Source organism: Megalobrama amblycephala, linkage group LG2 (genome assembly GCF_018812025.1).
Source record: "Megalobrama amblycephala isolate DHTTF-2021 linkage group LG2, ASM1881202v1, whole genome shotgun sequence".
NCBI lineage: Eukaryota > Metazoa > Chordata > Actinopteri > Cypriniformes > Xenocyprididae > Megalobrama > Megalobrama amblycephala.
This window is the reverse complement of record NC_063045.1, coordinates 878,471-884,722: the sequence shown is the minus strand read 5'-3', so window position 1 is coordinate 884,722 and position 6,252 is coordinate 878,471.

Sequence of the window (6,252 nt, the reverse complement as noted above, 5' to 3'; positions counted from 1 at the left end):
TCCCCACAATGTAGGCGATCTCAGGTTTTACTATCCTTGTGGAGACATTTGGTCCTCACGATGTAGGTTAAACAAGAACACTGACACACACTCAGACACACACACACATAAACACACATACACTTAAACACTCACTCTCACACGAGGCAAAAAAAATGCACTGCACAATCTTCACTGAAGAATCTCATATTAAAATTCTACAAGAGTTATGACAGAATTAAATTACTGGCCATATGAAAATGTGTCAGTAGTCTGGCTTAATATTTCAACCAGTTTTCACACAAGACACTAGCAGTGATGTTAAAATATCAAGTAACCCTTTCAGAAGGTTTAATAACATTTATAAAAGATTAATTTTTTTTTTTTTTAATTGGATGAAGCCAGTTTTGGTTTCTACCCTGCTCTCTCGCTCAGGTCCACGTGTGCGGCGCGCCTTTCCGGGAGAAATGCCCGTACAAGGAGTTCCTCCCCAGTTTACATCACTCAGGCCGATGCTCGAAAAAAAAAATCTGAATCCTGTGACCATTTGGAAGAGAATTTTTGGCACAGAAATACTCCGTCATATGTCCAACTCATGTTTTGAAACTTTGGCCATGTTTAGCATGAAAATCCAACTCTTTAACTGTGTAAATAAGTCAGAATGCATGAAATAAATAGCATTATACCCCCCTTTTAAGCAAACTCTAGTTTTTTCGGGCTCAAGAAGGTGGATTGGTGTTTAGCAGATGTGGGACAAAGTCATTGTTATGCAAGTCACAAGTAAGTCTCAAGTCTTTGCCCTCGAGTCCCGAGTCGAGTCAAAAGTCAAAGCCAACAAGTCTCAAGTCGAGTCCAAAGTCCTACCATTTTAGTTTCGAGTCATTTCAAGTCCTCTTACCACAGAAATAAAATTTATGCAAATCATGTATGTCTGTAAGATTTGTATTTATTTAAACCTCTTTTTATACAATGACATTAATCAAATACAGTAAAAAACTGAAAATTTAAATTTTCACAAAAAATGCTTGTATTTCAGCTAGCAAGTTATGGTACATCCGATAAGGTGCTTAGCATTCGTTCAAAACTTACCTTTCTTTGTGCAACTTCAGGTGTCGAACAAAGTTGGACGTTGTGGCAGCTCCATCTGTAATGTTCGACCCGCATGTTTTGCAAATTGCGACTCGTTTTTTGTCGACTACCTCGTAATTTTTATAGCCAAACGAAACTATCTTTGGTATCATTTTGCCAACTGGCGCGTTGTTGCTTGTTGCGCTTCAGTGGTTGTCTTGCAATGTGCCTGCTTAGATGCTGTCGAATCAAACCAACGTGGGACTACAGTGATTGGATGTCGTGCTCTCTGCATGCATACAGGTGGTGCACATTTTTTTCACAGATGCAGATACACTGAGAGCGGCGCGGCCGTGTGAACATTTTTTTCCCCAGGTTTTCATGGGAAGTAGCAAGTCTTCTCGAGTCAAAAGGCGCAAGTCCAAGTGAAGTCACGAGTCATTGATGTTAAAGTCCAAGTCGAGTTGCAAGTCTTTGTAGATTTTGTCGAGTCGAGTCTAAAGTCATCAAATTCATGACTCGAGTCTGACTCGAGTCCAAGTCACATGACTCGAGTCCACACCTCTGGTGTTTAGCGGTGTTCATTATCATGGTAACTTGCGCTACACAGCTAACGATTTTATTCTGGGTTAGAGATTGCAAACCAAATCTGGACCAATCAGCTGTGAGCAAAGTTGGATTTGTTTGGATTTGTCAAACTGAAACACTTTTGTAACCAGTAGAGTTTGTCCAACTCGCTTGTGTTTGTGCAGCAGCCCTCAGGGGATGTGCGGCATATTTGAGATTTGGAAATGAGGAATTTTTTTTAGCAGAGTTAAGCCATCAGCAGCAAATTTTCATGAATATATATTTTTAAGAATATGTGAACATGCAATATATCAAAAGAATGTGTGTTTTTAAACAAACAAACAAACATCATTTTATTCTTGCTTCATGTACCAAACTCTGCAGGGCTGCAGGTCTTCCAGGAAAAGTTTGATACACCTGAGTGAGACACCAATTTTAGGACTAAAAAAAAAACATTTTAATGCCCGGACCTGGAAAACATCATGCATCATGTAATAATCATTGCATTTACTGAACATAATGTTGTTTTTCTCTGACACAAATCTGTGATATATTCAACTCAGTTGTTGGTCTGTTTGAAATGGTTTCACAAATCTTGGGTTACAGCGCATACTGTATTGTTGTTTGTACAAGTTTTATTATTTTTAATCATAAAATCAACATCCATTTTGCAATATGAAATGCAGCGATTTGGATGTTTGTGTTCAGCAAAAGAAAACATTTTAAGACAACTTGATAGTGAGTAAATGTCATTTTCATTTTTGGTTGAACTAATTTTTTGCATTATAAATGTACTTACTGTTAGGATGATCAGATTCTGGACTACTTCTATCTGCTGCTGCTGTGGGAAAAATACAAATAAATGATGGTTTAGCATTATAAATTAATTACATTTTGTGCACTGAAAATCTGTGACTTCACAATGTTTGCAAAAACTAATCAGAAATAATTGAGTACAGAACAGTGCTGATGATACACAGATCAACACAAACTCAGTTGGTGGCATTACTTTGAGATTTTCCTTATCTTCAGTATGTCAAAATTACACTTCAACTCATAATGATCTATAGCCTACATGAATAAAAGAATAACAATGAATAAATTTGCACAAATCAACTGTAAAGGAATCAGAGATTAATAGAGGAAGCCTCACGTACATCTCTTCTGCAAAAGAAACTAAACAAGTAAAGCAATAATCCTAGATAACAGATCTGATGTGTATTGAAAAGTGCATAAAAATGTATGTGAGATGTTTCCTTTCACGTCATTATTAGTTTCTTCCTGGTGTTCAAAGACACTTTTAAACAGAAATGTAAGAGCGCAGTGAAATATCATTTAATAAACTAAACAAAGTAAACAATTGTCTACTGATGGCTAATATTTCATAAATACTTCAGAAATCATTGAGGAAACTGTGCTGCATATATTTGTATATTTGATTCTTACCTGAACTTGATGCCATTTCAACACCGACACCTTCAAATCAAAATCGAAAGAAAAACGCTTACAGACGAGTGACACACCTGCAGACAGGAACACAGAGCCCTGGGGCTTCAAAACAACACATTCATCTAACAATCATCAGAATGATTAATCGACTCGTCACTGATTATTTCACAGATTAATCAGAAGGCTTTAATCGATTATTCAGCTTATGTGACATATATGGGTGTTTAAGAGTAAGTAAGCGGATAACCTCAACTTTCGGTTCTGAAAATGGAGGTAACTTTCAGGGTAGCCATAGCAACTTACTCTCTGAACATAACCTGCTCCAGAGTTTAAATGTTTAAATGTTTAATCAAATCTATGTATTTATTTTATTGTCATCTCACACATGGATCTGCTTTTTATCCTTTTTGTAACAGGATGTTTGCTATGCTATAATTTCTATAATAAAATACATATGTGATTGCTTCTCTGCTGCTACTCTTTGTACTAACATAATGTATTTTAATGCAGCCAAAATCCCCCAAAAATTAATTAATCTATTTATTTTTCTTTTTGTTATAAATAGCGACTGAAACGCGGTCCATTAAAGGTGCCGAAGAACATGTTTTTAAAAGATGTAATATAAGTCTAAGGTGTCCCCTGAATGTGTCTGTGAAGTTTCAGCTCAAAATACCCCATAGATTTTTTTAAATTCATTTTTTTAACTGCCTATTTTGGGGCATCATTAAATATGCACCGATTCAGGCTGCGGCCCCTTTAAATCTCGTGCTCTCCTCCCCCGGAGCTCGCGCTTGCCTTTAACAGCATAAACACAGTTCACACAGCTAATATAACCCTCAAAATGGATCTTTACAAAGTGTTCGTCATGCAGCATGTCTAATCATGTAAGTATAGTATTTATTTGGATGTTTACATTTGATTCTGAATGAGTTTGATAGTGCTCTGTGGCTAAAGCTAACATTACACACTGTTGGAGAGATTTATAAAGAATGAAGTTGTGTTTATGAATTATACAGACTGCAAGTGTTTAATAATGAAAATAGCGACGGCTCTTGTCTCCGTGAATACAGTAAGAAACGATGGTAACTTTAACCACATTTAACAGTACATTAGCAACATGCTAACGAAACATTTAGAAAGACAATTCACAAATATCACTAAAAATATCATGTTATCATGGATCATGTCAGTTATTATCACTCAATCTGCCATTTTTCGCTGTTGTTCTTGCTTGCTTACCTAGTCTGATGATTCAGCTGTGCACAGATCCAGACGTTAATACTGGCTGCCCTTGTGTAATGCCTTGAACATGAGCTGGAATATGCAAATATTGGGGGCGTACATATTAATGATCCCGACTGTTATGTAACAGTCGGTGTTATGTTGAGATTCGCCTGTTCTTCGGAGGTCTTTTAAACAAATGAGATTTATATAAGAAGGAGGAAACAATGGAGTTTGAGACTCACTGTATGTCATTTCCATGTACTGAACTCTTGTTATTCAACTATGCCAAGATAAATTCAATTTTTAATTCTAGGGCACCTTTAAGTACTTCCCTACCAGAGGTTTTGCAATTATTTAATACCTTCAGCATGTCTGTATATAAAATTAATTGGAATAAGTCATTCTCAATGGCACTTAATAGTATTACTAAAGCAATTTCTCTTCTGAATGATCTTACCTTTGCTAATTCATGTACTTATCTTGGTATCAAAATTGTTGATTCTCTGTCTAGGACTGCTCAGACGAATTTTTATGAAATCGGTCAGAAAATTAAGCAGGATATACAAAAGTGGGATAACTTAAAAATGTCAATGCAAGCTAGAATTAGTACTGTTAAAATGAACATTTTACCTAGAGTAAACTTTTTATTTTCCATGCTTTTTATTTTCTTAATCTCCAAATTTATCTGGGGTGGTAAGCATCCTAGAGTCAGTTTTTCAGTATTGCAGCGTGCAAAATCGAACGGCGGTCTTGCTCTTCCTAACTTAATGCTTTAGCACCTTGCCTTTCAAATTAGGGTCATGCGTGTCTGGGTGGACACTCACTCCAAAGTACCTTGGAGGAGTATTGAAGCTGACTGTGTTCTGCTTCAAGATCTGCCCTTTACTGGTACAGGCTCAAGAAGTCTCCATCAGAAATTCGGAAACATTATCTCAACTACTTTAAAAGCCTGGTTTAATGCAGAAAAAGATTACGGGTTGGATTTGATGAAAATCCAAAGAGAAGTGTTGAAAGAAGCGCTCATATGACACACCTGCAGACAGAAACATTTCAAGATTCATCTGATTATCAGTGATTGATCAACTAATCTTCGATTATTTCACAGGCTTTGATCAATTATTCAGCTTTTGCAATTAGTTAAAATATTGAGTTATCTAGCATACCCATTCTAACTAATAAACAAAACAAGGAAATCACTTCAGCTTTTGAAAATGTTCAATAACTGGAACTGTGTCTTTATTAAAGGGTAAGTTCACCCCAAAATGAAATTTATCATAAATTACTCACCCTCATTTATTTGGCTTCTTCATTTTCCTTCAGGATCGGTGGATCAGCACAAACTCGGGGTTTTAATCAAATGATGGATAATTCAGTGTATTAATATCTTCATTCATATTCATGATTATTGTGTTCATCAAGAGTTTACTCAAATAAATGACATCGATTTCTATAATGAGACTGAATCAAACTCTACCTGTAAAACGTAAAACATGTTCAGAAATGCTTTCATTTTTTTTTAAAAATCACTGTAAAAAAGTGCTTACACGACATTTATTATTAGCAACTAAGATTAAAACTAACTAATTAAAATAAAGCAGAAAAAAATATTTTAAAAAAATAGATGAAAACTTTAAAAAAAGAGAAATGTTGACATGGAAAATAATTGGAAAAAAGTGGGAATTAATTAAAAAAACTAAAACTAAAAAATAAATTATTACTATTATTATTGACAAAAGCACAAAAAGTTACTAAAACTAAAAATTGAAAATATAAAAATAAAAGCTATTATACTATTGAAGTATTATATTTTAATAGTATATAAATAACACTGATTATTAGTGTTATTTTACATGAAGTTATAATTTTATTACAAATATGTGGGACATAAATACAAAATGGCATTGATTGTCAGTTCAATATATCATATTTTCAGTCTATTTATACTTATTATTATGCATGCAAAAA